The 17,379-nt window shown below is 38.3% G+C and overlaps 1 long non-coding RNA gene across 3 annotated transcripts; it reads left to right on the top strand.

Moving 5' to 3' along the window:
• The first annotated feature begins 8,284 nt into the window (after positions 1-8,284).
• LOC108120981 (uncharacterized) lies at positions 8,285-16,615 on the top strand. 3 transcript variants are annotated; one of them, XR_011443246.1, is made up of 3 exons: positions 8,285-9,036; positions 9,139-9,996; positions 13,467-16,615. It is a non-coding gene; the product is annotated as an uncharacterized lncRNA (long non-coding RNA). The 3 variants fall into 3 exon arrangements; XR_011443245.1 differs by having other exon boundaries at positions 9,139-10,783; XR_011443244.1 differs by having other exon boundaries at positions 9,139-11,501.
• Positions 16,616-17,379: the final 764 nt, after the last annotated feature.

Raw genomic sequence — 17,379 nt, 5'->3', positions numbered from 1 at the left:
CTTGGGTCCCGTCCCTTTACGGCTCGGTAGATGTTGCGCCACTACGGCTACTGCCACAGCCCAGTTTCCAGTTGCCACTTCCCAGTTACCAGTTCCACATGGGCCGGGCCAACAGCTCTGAAAGCGGCCAGCAAAACTTGAAAGATAATAACCTTAGCTTACGGCCAGACTGAAATAGAAACACATGACATCGAGAGTGGGTGGCGGGGGATGGCTCTTCCACTTTCCCGGATAGTGGCTGGGCAAGAACTACAACTATTATTTATTCCCAAAAGTTTAAGGCAACATCATTATCTTTTATGCACAACAGAAAATCCTCCTGACAATGTCCGGCAAGGATGTTCTTCCCTTGCAACCCCCTTTTTTTCGGTCCGGGCTCCTTCAAGAAACACAATGGTTGTGGAAGGATCCAGGAGCAGGGAGCAGTGCATAGAGGCTGTGTGTGTATACACTCTTTCATTAAAACCCACTCACACACCCGCATAAAAGTTGTTGCGGCCATATTCCTGACCAGCAACCCCCAAACTACATATATCCCTTGGTGGGAGGATGGGCGGATGGGAGGACGGGTGGAAGGAAGGACTCGTGTTTAGTTTTACAAAAACTTTTCTACACCATCAGCTCAAGACATAAAAACTTATCGCCTGCCAGCCTAGCCACCCACCCAGCCTCTAACCCTTTTTCCTCGCCAGGAGTTTGCGTAGAATCCAACCCCCAAATTTGATAAATTTCCGAAACGAGTTGCCTGGGGATTGTGGTTGTTGCCGGAATATTGGAGGATGCTTGCCGGCCAACTATCCCAAATAACAATATATACGAGGTTCCAGAAACATCCTAGGAGGCATCCTAGGAAGCATCCCTTTTGGGCTATCGGAGACAGCAGCTTCCTTCAACCCCTTCGAAGATCCTCGCGGTCAGAGGTCATTCTGGCCAAGATTTTCTCACAACATTTTGGGCAACTTTTCAACTCTTTTTCTTCGGCGACCGGACAGGCGGGTTTTCGGCGATTCCTTCGAGGGCCTCTTTGTCGTCTGTGGGAACGGATGCTGTCCAGTTGAGGAATCGCCTTCGTGTGGGAAAGAACCGTATTCAGTCAGGACCAAATCCATCCAAGACTAGTCGTGAGTAATGGCAGGACCTTGCCTTATCTAATAGTTGGGGCCAAAACGAATTGCCAAAATGTCATTGCGGAAGTAGTGTCAAAAAAAAAAAAGAACCTTGTTGGTCAGCAGCATTCCAGGATCCACCTCCTTCCGCCACCCAATAGCCCACTTTTGCCACTTTTCCGTTGCTGTTGCAGAAGAACTATTCAAACTTTCGGTCATGGCATAATACCTCCAACAGTTGAACAATCCAACAATCCTGCAGTTGCCTCCGTCCAGGATGCAGTGGCAGTGGCAGTGGCAGGAGGCACGTAGCAGGATTTAATGTCCCGCAGTGGTACTTGAGAAAAAGTAGTTGGCACATTTGGTAAATGGCCGGGGAGTTGGGCGAGAAAGGGGCTAAGAACTTTTACTTTGCAGCTGAAAAGTAATGGGAGATCCTGAATGGGTCCTCGGCCTTCCGGAATCCGGATCCTCTCCACCCCGAGCCTTGTATTCGCAAGAAACTTTTGCCAAAGCAAAAAGTTTGTTCAGCAAAAAGAACCTCTACACAGGCATACAAATACACACATATATATCTTGGTATATATACGATTCGTATATAATGTAATAAAATAAAACGAAAACAGTTTCTGGCCACCCATCGAAACCCAAACTCAAATGGAGGGCCTTGGCAAGAAAACTTTCTCGTCCAGATTGAGGAGCAACAGCAGGAGTTGGGGCCGAGTTCGGGCCAGGGGCAGGGGCCGGGGTAGGCAAAATTTAATAGAAAATGTTCTTGTTGGAATTTTCATTTATAAATATTCCGTAGAAGGAGATGGTAGTCCAACAGGACGAGGACGAGAGAGACCAACTATTTGCTGCAGCAAATTCCAAGAAGTTTTAGCCAAGCAATGGCCAGAGAAATGGCCAGAAGGGAGTGGGGGGATGGGCCTGAAGAATAGGAAATGGGATGAGTTGCACTTAGTATGGCTTCTAAATAAATCCATGTATACAAAATTTTGTCGACTGGTTTTTGTGGCTCTCTGCCTATAATTTATGGGAGCTTCTAAATATGAGGGTATACTTTGAAAATGTTTTTCAAAAGAAAATCAAACTAAAATTGTTGTGAAAAATAGTAGTTGCTTTTATAATAGAACTAGTATATGTTCCATAACCCATTTTCTTATATATACTTTCAATAAAATATAACAAAAAATATGAAAGTATTTAAAAAAAAATAGGATTTCCTAATGCAGTCTGATGGTCCTTTTGATAATTTACTTTCTAGCTCATCTTTTAAACACAAAGTTTGAAGTTTTAAAAAACAAATAGTTTATCATATATTATATTTAAACTATCTTTAAAATTTTCTTCATGTGGATTATAGGCGATTAGGTGGGAAATATGCAATTTGCTTGAGCCTGGGGCCGGCTCAATGGCTTGGCAGGACATAACATACTCTACGGCCGAGTGCTTTTCATGTTCCACTTTTGATGTTCGACCGCACGCATTAAGGATGTGCCTTGAACGGAGAAGGAGGCATAGATATAGTCGTAGAAGGAGCAACTATTTCAGCAGCTCTCAGACTTGTGCCAAAAGTTTCCCCTCGTCAAAGTCAGCTTAATTAATGAACAGCCTTCCTTCCAGCAACCCGCCCACCCACATAACCGGGGGCAGAAAATCAATATTCAAATGCCTGAAACCCGAAATCCTTTTGGGTCGAAGCTCTGGCTGCGTGGCGACATCAATTAGAGCACATCATCTTGACCGGCCTTCGGTCCTTTGGTCCTTTTGGTCCGAGAATCGAAGTACAGTACACACCCATGGTAAAAAACCAGCAATAAGCTTTAAAAAGGGAAGCCCTGGCGGGCATAAGAAAAGGCGTGGCATGGTCGAGGGGAGTGGGCCTGAGAACTGGTTTTTGGCATCGCCTGCGAAAACTCACCCCCGGCAGACCAGGGAAGATGATTCTAATAAGAAAGCGGCGCCATTTTGAATTTGAAAGCAACCCCCGGGACAGTAGGAGGAGAATCAGGACGAGCCGAGTAAGCGTGCTCCTTATTTATGACATTTTTATGCTAATGGAATTCATGGGTGTGCGTGTGTGAGTGTCAGACCCGCAGGGATTAAGGCCTCTGATAAGAAAATATTGCGAATCCTTAATATAGTCATATATTTATACATACATAAATGTATGCATGTGTGTTAATTCTTGCAGATGGCGGAAAATAACGGACCTTTCATGGCGGCTTTTAAGAGTTTAATCAAAGAATATGAAATAAACAGAAATATGAGAGATGAAATAATTATATTCATTATCCTTGAGGAAATGTTAACACGATTTCATTCATAATGACGGCTGAATTGGATCTTTCAGTTCACCCTCTCAGAAAAATGTCTCAGATAAATATAAATTGAAAGGTAGCTTTTGGAATTAAGACTTACATAAGTAAATAGTCTCCAACTTACCTTAATATTTACAGAAGCAATTAATAAGTTTCTAAGATATGGATCTTTCTTATTTTAAATGCCCTTTTTTCTATTTTTCATCTCTAAAATCATTCAACAACCTTTACGAATTTGAATAATTACAAATTTAAATGAAAATCCCTATCCTTCATTTGGCATACTTTACTTATTTTCCAAGGGAATTGAGAAAAGCCCTGTACTTTTAAAGAGTTTTTCACCCTTTACACTTCCTCCTTTTTTTTAAATATTTCCACTTGTCAAAAGGGTTACTTTGGAACTCTGGAAGCTAAAACAGAATGAGAATCCCAACCCACATCCGAGAAGGGACAGAGCCATTAGGCTCTTGTGTCTTTATGGCGCTGATAAACTCTTTTGTAGGAGGAATACTTGCAGCTGACATAATTATAAAAGGAAACAAATGTGTCACACACGCTCAGGCACATACGCAGAAAATACACACACATGCTGGCCAAGGGACTCTCGCAGGACCCACAGAAACACAGGACGACGCAGAAACAGAGACACATATCTGAAGGGCTCGCATTAAAACAAAAGGATCTTTCTTTGCCGTACAAAAATCGTTAATGATAAAAATACAAAAATGTGTAACACACATGCTAAATGCCAAATGTGTCAGCCTCACAAAACTCACGTAAAAAGCATGGCTGAAGGATAAATAAGGACACACGTGCATAAGGACATATAGCTTTAAAAGATGATACTGAAAACATAATACAGAAAATTGGTAGTTCCTTTACCTCAGACTTGGGAGCCTAAGACCCAACCACAAACTAAAAACGCCCCCTGTTAAAGGATGCCTCAATCTTCAGGCCAGACACAACCGGAAGCAATGTCCTTTGGGTAAATCGTCCGAAAATTCCCAATTAATTTGCACATCAATTTCGGACGTAAATTCTCTTTCATGATGTATGTATGAAATTGCCTTGCCAAGCATCAATAATGGCATAAAAATTGATTACATTTGCCGGGGACTGGATCCCAGTAGTTATAGTTGAGATGCCAAAATGTTGGCTGGGCAGGAAATGGTGCCAAAAGAAGGATGAGCTTACCCCCTTCCAGAACCTTGCTGTCCTCCCCAAATTTCTCGCCCTGAGACAAACTATTAGAAGGGGGCCAAGCTGTATCCTTGAGGGCCAAGTATGTAAGCCTGCGGATGAAAGGGACGGGTCGCTCACTCACAGGATCAGGCATACTGGAGATAGTTGCCATGGATGGGGCAACAACATTTAAACTTGCACTGATGAGGGTGAATACAAAATACAATGTAAAAAAAATGTTTCCGTTTCTTGTTGTCCTGTTTTGATGGCTCCCTCTTTCTATCTCTCTATCTGACTCTGTTGCTCTTACCAGGGGCATGTGTCTGGGCCAACTAATAAATATGAACGAAATGAAACTGCCCAAAAATTTCCACACAATCACACATTATGCACACCCTTACCAACACGCCCAAACATCCAGTGGGTCTCACACATTAGCCATATAGTTTCGCCTGTTGGCTTCCAAGTTGACTGCAAAATCCGCAAAAGAACGCCACACGCACACACCCACATAAATGGCCCCCATTCTATGCTTGCATGTATTTGTGTGTGTGCGCATGCCAACTTTCGCTTCATAAGTGGTTGCCTCACATGTCCTTTCATCCGTGGGTCTGTGTGAGTGTGTGTATGTGTGTGGGTGCTGAAAAATGAACCCATCATGGCCGAAAACTACAGCAGGAAATTCGGTTAGCAAGTGTTGGCTCCCTATTTTCAGGGAGCGCGTCGTATGTGTGTGTTTAATGAGTGTCCTTGTTCCCATACCCTGCTATCGGAATATAGGAATGCAAGCTCGATTAATTTATCCCTTGTTCATTTTAAATAATTTAATATTAATTAAATAATGAGAATATAAATTATTTAGTTTTAAAAATATGTTTTTGATTAAAATTTTGTGTTATTTATATTTTGTAATTTATTAATAATTTTGTTTAAAGTCTAAAAAATTCTATATATTCCTGAATAAAATACTAATATTCGTAGATTATTTTCAAGGATTTAAAGCAAAACTTAAAAAAACTTTTGATTGTGATATTCTTACTATACTCTGAATTATTCTATAATTTAAGCATAGATTTTAAAATATTACTTGTACACCCTAAAATACATTAAATTGGTTATTAAATGAGAAAAACAATACTAGACCATTAAAAATATTGCCATTATAATATGATTTCAATTTCTTTCTCCCAATAGTTCATTAAATGTTTTTATATATCTCAGAAATTTTAAATAAAGAGTGCATCATTGTTTGAGTTACAAAAAAAAGAGTATTTAATCTTTCCTCTTCTGCTACTAAACTTTGTCCATCCTATATTTTTTTCTTCAAGTCAAATTATGGTAACATAAATGTGGGCGGCAGGCAGCAGGCGGCTGGCGGCACAACAAGGGCAGCCGAGGAACATGGGAAAGGATAAGGATACAAAAAATGTGTTGGCCAACCAAAAATGAGGGTCGTCGGAGCCCGGCAGAGATAGGAACTTAAACGAGTATTTTTAGGCGCCTTTTTGATCCAAACAATGCCAGCCAATGCCCCCTATCTGGCCCCTTTTTCTGACCCTGCTTCTTAAAGGCCAACATTTTCTCTGAAAAAGGCTTTTGTTGAATTTATGTTCGCAGCGTGTGTGTGAGTTTCCCGGCCTGCTTACGAGTGTGTGGGGGTGTGTATCTTTTTCTGACTTTTCAAGCACTCAGACACTCGGCCTGGATACACATGGTCAGGACACTTTCCCAGGATAAACTGGCACGCACAATCCTTCTTGGAAAGCGCCTCCTTTGTGTAGGCCCTGTCGGTGTGTTAAATGGCAAGTAAGCTAGTGTAGGTATTTGGCTACGTCTGTGGGTGGGTGGGCAGCTTGTTGTCCTTCTTGTGCCTGTTGTCCTTAGCAGGCGGCTGCCCATCCTTGGCACCAACCCCAAATCCATTTTCTCTCTTTCTGTTTTTACTTGTATTTTATATGAAAACTTTACAACACACAAATTTGCATATATAGAAGTCCCCCTCGCATTTCCTTGCCTCTAGATGTAGTATGGGTGTGTGTGTATTAGTGGTTGTGCGAGAGAGGAAAATGTATGCAAATTTCAAGTGTTTCCTCTTCGTTATGAACCCAACTTCAATGCAAAATTAACAGAAATATGTAAATTTTCTTTTCGTCCAAGCCTTTCCTCCCCCAAACCCCATTTTCCGACCCTTTAGGTTGCCGAATCTGCCGAGCCTAACGCCTACAGACAAAGTATTTTGTACACAACTGTACCGCAAAAGTTTGGATAAGAAAATTATCAAAACAAAACAGACTTTGATTCTTGAGTGGAATTTATTTTTGTGAACGTCCTGGCTGAAACAATTTTAAATAAAATACATCAAAATTTCAAAGTTAGTTTGTTTACTATTGCTAGTAGAGAGACCAACAAAATTTTTAAATGAATTTTTGTTGAAGCCCCTTTTAATTTAAGCCCTAAAAACCTTATTAAATAAATTAATTTTCATCAGAAAACGTTGCTATTCATTAAATTGTTGTTGTTTTGTGACAAATGGCGAATGGAATTCCGGAAGGTGTATTGTATTTCCGGCACACAGGGCGTATCCTTAACGCCTGACAAACTGTTCATTCACAATGGTTCTATGATGGCCTATCCGCAACTAATGTCCCATTTCGGAATATTCTCACACTGACGCAAACTCACACACATATACAGATGTCGTGACCCAACCTCTAACCCCATGACCAGGACCAAGGACCTACCCAGGCCAAACAAGGGTTAACAGCAATTTAAATAATAAAAGTGCTCGGCTCTGGGATTCGGGGAAGCGAAACGGAAAAAAATCAGCGCAACCCTTAACTTGTTGCTATGCCCGAAAGATGGAATCCAAAATGAAACTACCAAAAGATGCGAAAAAAAATAGAAAAGAAGGAGATATGGGAAGGAGCAAGGATTTTCCGCCGCTGGGTGGCGGTGGCGAGGCCAAGGAAAAGGTTTGACCCACTGATGTGGGTGATGGATGATGGGATGACGGCGGGTCACTCAAATGGATTACATGGGGAATCTGGGTTAGAAGTCCCAGAAGCCCGGCCTAAATCGCTTTTGATCTCCAACCAGACCTGTGCTGGCCATAAATTTAAAGCTGACAAATTCCGTTCGCCGCCGCCGTGACCGACGAAACTTGTTTCGATTTTAAAAAGGAAGAAGCGGCCAAACTAGGAGTGTAGAAAAACAAGTTCAAATGAGGAATTTTTCCCATCATCCGGGCCAGACAATTGCAGTTCAAATGGTCAAGGATACGGCCGAACGTTATCGAAACCCTCGACCACTAGAAACCAGTTTGGTCCAGCGGCTGCTGCGACTGCTGCAGCTTTCATGCCGCCAGGTGTGCCAACTGATGCTGCGATCCACCCCACAACCCTGCCGATCCTGAGGATCCTGAGGGCAGGCAGGCAACCCACCACCAAGAAACGCGAGCGTTTTTCGATCTTTTCAGCGACGGTTTTTCTGAAATAAACCCGCCCAACGGGTTTCTGCCTGGCAGCGCCTCATTGTTGCCAACAGGATCCTTTGTCCACATCCGGGCAGACAATGGACAAAGCTCTAGCATCCTGATTGCAATCGGGTCCTCGGCGTCACTTGGCGGGTATAAAAGCCGAGGCTGCTGCGCAGAATCAATCAGTTTCATTTCAATCTTCAAAGCTTGAGGATCACCAGCAGCAGCAGTAGCAGCAGCACTCGGAGCAGCGGCACCACAGGAGCAACAGTAGCACCAGGATCGAGGACTCCTCCGACCGCCATGACCAGGCGGCGCTAGGGAGGCTCTAGCAGCATCTCCACACCGCACCGATCGCAAAAAAAACTCAAAACCGATTCATCATCACCCAGGAAATCCAACAAAATTCAGTCGAAAAGTTGCATAAATTCAACCGCCGAATGTCAGATTAATTTGTATAAAAACCCAAGTACCTCCAACCGAACTTCAAAACGAAATCGAACAGTTTACGAAAATAGTTATCGTGAAAGTCACATGTTTACACATTTTCGTGAGATGGTTAAAGTATAAAAATCCCCTAAAACCAAACCAAAAACTAAAACCCAAAAACTAATAACCAAAAAACTAATCTCCAAAAACTAAACAAAAAGTTCAACGAAATTCAAAAGACAAATCAAAATCAGTTCTGGATAAAAATCAGCCAATTGAAATAATTTTCAAAAAGTCATTTCATGGATATAAATCATTAAATAACTTTTGAAATAACCCTACCGAGAAATCGAAGATAAAATTCAAAAATAATAATCCAAAAAAAGGAAAGCTGAAAACCTCAAAAGTCAAACAAATCACTTGGAACCAATTGGAAAGTTATCAACACATCTGGAAAAGCACCAAGAGTGAAAAAATCTTCAGTTAAGAGAGATAATAATATTGTTTTTATATCTTACAGGTAATTTTAAAAATTCTTACTGTAGAAACCACAAACTTATTTAAACTTTCCAAATTCTTACATTTAATAAAAATTTTTCTATATATTGTTGCTCAAAAATAGGAACCCCAAGAAGCTGAAGAACGGAAAGCTATGGATCGAGCAGTAACCACACATCTTGAATCCGGATTGAAACCAAATCCCCAACAAGGAAATTGTTATGAAACTCAACAAAATTCTCAAGTGTTTACTGCTCATATTTCTCTACTCCAATGATTGGCCGAAAAATCAAAAGACCAAAATTCAAAACTACCTCCAAAATCCAATCGAAATTCAAAACCAGCCGAACTGCCAGCGTCTTAAGAAACTGCCCCGCCTACTCGCCACCGCAACCGCCACCGCCCACCGAGGAGCCTTGTGCCCCAAGCAACAGAACAGGCCAGCAAATCACACCGAATTCCGACAGAAATTACAAGGAAGGAAACCCAAATTCAAGTTTAGCAACAGAAACCGAGTCCAAGGACTCAGTTGCTGGGGCCGGAGCCATCGCTGATGATGATGAACTCGATTTCGCTGAGGATCGAGCATTTGACGGCGAAAGGAGGCGAATGAAGTCAGCGGAGCGTCAGCAGAGGCAGCGACATCGACGCCAACGTTAGCGCCAACGCCGGCAGCAGCCGCCGCAGCAGCTAAGAAGGAGAAAGCTGCCCCGCCGTAGATACCCTGCTGAATATCTAAGCAGGGGCAGTGATTTACCCCAGCAGCAGCAAAGCCAAGCCACCCCTCGACAGGAAGCACACACAGATACAGCCCACATCCTTGCGGCGAATTCAACCCAACACACTCGCACACAAACTCACACTCGCACACAAACACACTCGCACTCACACAGAGAGAAAGGAAGGAAAGCCGAAGGAGAAACAAGAGAGAGAGAAAGAGAGCGCCACCTATTCGCTCTCCGTTGGCAGCCACATTTCGCAAGTATGTTTTGATTCTTGTTTAGAACCTAATTTCCAAACAGATTCGAGGCACCGTTTGAACCAGACCAGATCCAAATCCAAAAAGAAGATATTCCAAACCAAACATAAAAAAAACAGTGAAAAATTCAAAATCCAAAACATAAAACAAAATACAAAATATTGAGTGAAAGGTGAGCCTCCCTTGTCTCTCCCAAAAAGCAGCAAAATGCAGCCCAGTACCAAATTTCAAAATCCATCCGATAAACGTCAAAATCTCAAAAACGAACTCTTCTTCTACGGCATCGCAGAAGGCTTCATTTCCAGAAGACGAACCTTAGTTATTAGGCTTCTTATTAGTGATAGTATATACATTTTTTTTTATCATAGAGTTAGCTCCTGCCCGCCAAATTCCACACACACAATGCAATAGTTTTTCATTTTGTGTCCAAAACGCAAATCGAAACAATGAAAATTCTAAATTCGCGTTTCGTCCTTACAACTCTTTAGTTTACCACAATATTTATGCAAAAACCCACAAATACCAAAAGACTGTTTCGCACGGCACAGAGCTTTAGGCGCAAATCAACCACCCAGCTACACACAAACACACACACACACACAATCTTTCGCACAACACACACATAAGCGCAGGGCTACACTCACAAACACTCACACAAAAAGCCACTCACTCACACACACAAACACTCCCACCCCTTTGGCAATAAAATGGCTGCAAAGGAAGCTGCTTCTACGATTCCCAAGAAGAAAAGAAATAGCCTGACCCCCAAAGTTCGATAGACAAAAAATAGGTAATTCAAAACAGAATTGCAACCGAAAACGTACAAATTTTAGGACCCTTCTTGGCGCTTTCAATATTTTGTTGACATTTTCATTAAGAAAAGCAAAGGCGTTGCGGCAATTTTTAATCACAAATTATTGAAAATTTCAAGGAAATATTAAATGCGCAAGAAATGTCTCACATCAAGCAACTCTAGTACAAAACCGTTGAAAGTCATCAAGTCCACCCCAACCCGATTAGAGGCCAAAATTGTCTCGTGGCCATTGACACAGAACCATAATTACTATATAACTTATATTTGACCCACAAAAAGGATTCAAAAACAAGGTTAGGGAGCAACAAAAAAATAACATTAGGTCAGCCAAATTAAAGAAAGATAAAACCAAACATAATTCTATATTTTCTCTTAAATTATTACAAATTCAATTTAGTTCAACTCACGAATAGAAACATCCTAAGTTAATTCCAAAATAAATCAAATTTTACATTTTATCTTAAAAAAATTAAAAGGGTTCTAGTCTAACATTTGCCTATTTGCTTCAAAACTAAAAAAACAAATAAAAACAAATATTCAGCTACATATTACTTTAAAATTAATTCAAATTCAGGATACTTCAATCCAAAAACTCGCAATATCCCAACCTAAAGTTTCTCAATTTCATTTTCTCAGAGCAATTATATGTAAAAATTGATTTCAAAACTAATCAGGATCCAAATTAAAAGCGAAAGTAACTATTCATGTTTAATTCACGATCAAAAATATTTCAATTTCTATTCATATTTCAATTCCTGAATTTCATTCAGAATCAAACAGAACTAAATCCTAAAAATAAACTAAATTTCCAATAGCAGAAAATTCTAAATTCATTAAATTCTAAAAACAAGCATTAAAGTCAATATTACAAACCAAATGTTTAAATACAAAATTCTAAATTTTCAAAATTCTTCAAATTAAATTCTAATCCTCTTCAAAATAACATCTTCAAACAAATAAAATTAAAACAATTTAAAAATTTTTCATTTTCTGAATTAAAAATTAAGTTAAAACAGAAAATCATCTTCAAGTTAACGTTAAAGTCAAAATCAATATCAAAAATTAAGAAAAATTATAAATTCTAAAAAAAAAATCTAAATTCAATTCAAAAATCTAGCAAAGTCAATTCAAAAACAAATCTTTAAACAAAACAAACAGAAAATTCTAAAGCTTAAAGTCTAAAAATCACTGTCCTTTAAAAAAATTATCACTCAGTCTACTACGAAATTAAGCACTAAATTATAAATAAAATTCAAAAAAATTTAAAACACAAATAGAGGGCTGTACTTTCCAAAATATTTTATTAATATATCAATTAGAAACAATAATTTCTTGAGCAAAACGAAAAAAAACATTCTGATTCGAAAAAAACTCTTCATCAAGCATTTTGAAGAAAAAAAAATGTACATTCGGGTTAAGCTAAAAGTTCCTTAATTGATTATTCTTCATTGATTCAAAATTATCATTTTTAAAAACAGAAAATCAAAAATTAACCATTTATTCACTCAAATTCAAATTATTCTTTGATTTCAAATTTATAAGTACAGTCAACAAAACGAGTCCTTTTTGAGAATACTATTCATTTGACGAAATATATATTTTACACTCATTTCTAAACTCTCATATTTCATAACTTTAAAATAAATTAAAAGTTTCAAGATTAATTTTTGAACACATTTATTATAATCAAAAATATCAATAACCAAAAGCTCAAATCATGTAAGGAAATAAAATTTACTGCTTAAAGCATTTTTCAAAGATTTTTTAACAAAATTACATTTACATAAACCCAAATTCAACATTTTAAATTAAATTCAACAATAATTTTGATGAACTTCTATTCTTCTTCTATAAATCGACTTAAATTATGAAATAAAATTCAATAAAAATATACATATTTGAGTTCACACAAAGCTTTAATTAATATATTTTCGAATTTAAAATTGTGCAAAAGATATTTAAGACGCTTTAATTATATTATATTTAAATTATCACAAAAAAATATAGAAATTTACACGATTCTCCTACGAAAAAAATGAACAATTTTGGTTCTACTAAAACCAATCAAAATTCTATATATTTCACATTTATTTACCTTTATGCTACTCTATTAAGATTGCTATATTTAGTTCATTAAATTTAAAACAATCAAAACCAAATTAATCAAAAATTAACTTTAAAATTCAAAAACATGTAGTTTCATAATTTAAAAAAAAAACATTTGAATAATTTTTAAATTTGTCGATAAATTTAAAATTTGAAAACAACACAAATTAGCTTCAAATGTTCATACCTTCTACTTACACAACTCTCACCACTGCTAAACTTTTAAATTCTGTTCAAAAAACAATTTTCAATATATGTACAAAATTCAATGTTATTCGATAGCAAAAATAAACATTTTAGATTTATAACGCCAAAAATGTCAATAATTCGAATCTCAAATAGTTTTCTTTAAATATTTTTTGAGTATATGCATAAAAAAAGTGCCTAAAAACATTTTCTTAAATAACGCATCGAAAACATTAAATATTTGAAATATTTCATTACTTTAATCTTTTAGAAACCAATTCAAATAATTCAAAACTGAAAAAAAAACCTGACACCTCACTTTCAAAATTCATATTAATATTTACGTATCTAAATTGTTTAATTTTAGAATCTGCAAGCCAAAACCATTCAGATTTCATCTTTCGGCAAACCTCTCTGGCAATCATCAAAATTAAAATCCAAAATATTTAAAAACTTTAAAACTTCCTGGCCACAAAATTCAAAAAAACAAAAACATCATATTCAAAAATTTTATACGCAGAACGGGTAACCAAAAACCCCAAAGAAATTTATAATTTTAATTACAATTTCAAAATAGTAAAAAGATGCTGATAGCTGATTAATATAAATAATCCAAATTCAACCAAAAAATAGACAATACAAAATTTAAATAGAAAAAAACTGTAAGCCAGTTCATAAGTCGCAACATTTGAGTAACCTTCGGTACATAATTATGACCACATTAAGATGATTAAGTACTCGCGGCCCCCAAACAAATCCAGATGCAGAAACAAAACAGCGCCAAAATCCAAAAATAAGAATAAAAACTCCAGCTAAATTTCAAAAAGGCAGTATTATAAATTACAAGAAATTGCGGAAGTTTTAATGCGACAAATGACAGGAGCAAAAAAGGAGCCTGCAGGATGCCTGCAGGAGCACCAAATTCCAAGAGCAACAGGGCGCTGGAGCTGGCAAGAAGACAGAAGCGCGACATAAACAGGAACATGGTTAGGGAAGAGTCCTTTCAACTGGCAACTTTCTGGCCAAAATCTTACAAATGGCGGCCAAGGGTGCGTAGTGCGGCAGGCGGCAGATAAATCACAACGAAACAAAACAATTCCCAGCTCTCGCAGCTAAATCCGCCAGAACAAAACCCAAAAAGCTGAAACAGTAACTGAGCAGAAACTTGAACAGAAACCGAAACCGAAGCAAAAACAAAGACAAAAGCACATCCAGGCAGCACGCGATTTCAGTCAACCCTCTCCACCCAAAAAGGGGTTGAAAACCCCAGAAACAGTTCAGAAAAGAAGCATTTGAGCAGACAAAATCATTCCCATAACCCAGAGGCAGGCACTAGCCTCAAGATTTGACGATGACCACTTTGATCCGCCCCAGGAGAGGCCTCAAGCCCATTACTTGCGCCTGACGGCCGCCACACAAAAAATATGATACAAAGTCGAAGACAGAGCCCTACAACTTAACCCAAATTCAATTCAAAATCCAAATCAGCATCTGATTCAAAATTGCAAACAAAATGAAGGCAGCGCCAGCAGAACCACAACTTAAAGTAATATTTTGAGACGAGTGTCACACGCACAGCAAAAACATACCCACTCCAAAATTGGTGGCCAGCTCCAGTCCTCCCAGTTGCCCCCAAACTCTCTATTCAGACCTTTCAAATTGTGGTTAGACTTGGTTTCTTTGGCAAAAGTTCGAACCATCATCATCCGACATCCAGGATCCTGCCAGCAACCCACCAGCAGCATCAGCATCCACATTGGCATCATGCAGTTGAAAGCACATCAAACAAAACTCAAAATTTATATAAACTACTGTCGAGGCAATAGTCGAGGTCGAGGCATAATTGCCATCAATAAATAAAATATGGCTCGCATGAGGAGAGGCCAGGAAGAGTCAGGAGCAGTCAGGACCATAACCGAATAGTACCGACCATGCCGAAGAAAAGAGACACCCAATCCCAATCTAAACACACCCCACCCACCATTAGCACTCCGTCAATGGCCACTAGACAGAAGAACGTTTTGATTTATAAATTCATGGCAAAAGTTGCCCGGCCAAGTGGCAGCAATAGCAGCACCAACAGCAGACTCCACGGGACAACGTCGATGACGACACACACCACCTAGAAACTTGGCAAACAGCAAGAGCAACATCAGCAGAAACAAGAAATGCAAAAACCGTCTTATGAAATTACACATTTCCGACTTGTACTAGCATCCAAAAAACTAGCAACCCATGCCGAAGCCAAAAACAGAAAATTGAACTAAAATTTCAAATCACTCTCAACCAGTCAGTCAGCCCCCTCTCCAATCTGGCCAAGAAATTTAGTTATGAATTTTATTTACACACACGACCCATCGAGGAGCAGTATCTAACCTTTAACATTTGGCTAGTAGGAAAGTGAAGAATGTTTCGGGCAATTTGGAAATTTGCAAAATCATTGAGACAGACGCTAGAAGCACCCACAAAACGTAGCAAATGGAATCTTGTACAATAGTTCTATTGAAAGTCATTCCAAAATTGATATATCCTTCTCGACCAAGATCTAAGCAAAGAGAGAGACAGATATAGATAGATAGATAGAGAGATACAGATGGAAAAGCTGAAAGGAGGCTATATTCTATATAGCTATAGAAAGACATAGGACAAGAACTCATTTCGGACACAAGGTTGGGGGATACCTAGTGTAATTGCTTAGACTTAAGAGTGTTGCACTTGGAGGCACACAAGTGCAGGACCGACTGACCCCGCCCACAACGCCCTCGTCCTTCTGTACCCTTACCCTAGATAATGGAAAATTACCATTGGGCAGACCAAAAAGAAATGAAATCGAAAACGAAAAACGTTAGTTACAGCATAGGCCTCTTTTGACCCAAAAAAAACGCACCATCATCAGGAATTACGATTAAGCGCGAATTGTACAACGTAACTACACTCTGTATCCCCTTAGTTAAGCTAAAAATTACTACAAGAAATTGCACAAAAACGCAAAAAAGGGTCAAAAACAATGTAGATAATGCCAATCCTTTTGCCTAAAATGTCAATTCTTCGAAATTTCGCTATTGACTTGCGAAATGTTTTAGGCGAAACGATTGTCGCATTTTTTATGTAATTTTATATGCAATCCATTATAGCCACTCGTATATTTTTATATATTTTATTTCGATATTCTCCCTACTATCATTATCTTCGTCAGTTTCAGTTTCTTATATTTTCGACAAATGTGATAAGAAAAAATTTTATATATAATATCAGGAACACTAAAATGTACCCCAAAACCAAACTAAATCAAAACTGTGTTAATCTTTGATAGATCTTTTTAAAAAAAAACATTATTTTGCCATAAGAAAAGTAACAAATTATATTCAAGCAAGCTAAATTATAATTTATCCCATTAATGTCAAAATCACACCAATTGTAAAAATTATGACCTCGCACATTAAAAATCAACAGAAAACATTGTAAAAATTAGAAATAGTATGAATACGATACCAAACAAAAATCAATAAAATTGTACAAGCCAATTTGCTCTAATAACAAAACAAATAATCTCGTTTTTTATTTTAAAATATTTTCTTTTAATACCCACAGATTCATTAAAATCCAATAAGGCCTCCAATAAAGATTATACTGTGGCAAAAAAATGTAACTCGATGTTCCACCCATTTGCGGCCAAACCTAGTAACAAACCTTGTACAATTTTCTGGACAACTGCCCTTCAAAATGTGGAAAATACATAGGGCCTATTCCCTATAAGACCATATAAGCTTCTAAGACCATATCTTAACAAAACATTATCCGATTCTTGAGCGGGATACTTCAAACGATTTTTAATTCGGTTCTGCACAAATCTGCATCAAAACCTACCAGCAAAATATTTTTTCGATTTTCTGTTAAATTTTCTGGACGGTCCCCTTCAAAATGCGGAAAATGCTTGGGAGAGCCATGGGGTCCCCGGTGAAGACCATATCTTGGCCAAAACTTATCCGATTCTTGAGCGGAATACCTTAAACGATTTGTAGTTCGATTCTCTACAAATCTGCATCAAAACCTACTAACAAAATATTTTTTCGATTTTTTGTTAAATTTTCTGGACGGTCCCCTTCAAAATGCGGAAAATGCTTGGGAGGGCCATGGAGCCCCCGGTGAAGATCATATCTTGGCCAAAACTTATCCGATTCTTGAGCGGAATACCTTAAACGATTTGTAGTTCGATTCTACACAAATCTGCATCAAAACCTACTAACAAAATATTTTTTCGATTTTTTGTTAAATTTTCT

This window comes from Drosophila bipectinata, chromosome 3R (assembly GCF_030179905.1).
Source record: "Drosophila bipectinata strain 14024-0381.07 chromosome 3R, DbipHiC1v2, whole genome shotgun sequence".
NCBI classification, from domain to species: Eukaryota; Metazoa; Arthropoda; class Insecta; order Diptera; family Drosophilidae; genus Drosophila; species Drosophila bipectinata.
The sequence above is the reverse complement of the archived record's forward strand: the minus strand, read 5'-3'. Positions and strand labels throughout refer to the sequence as shown.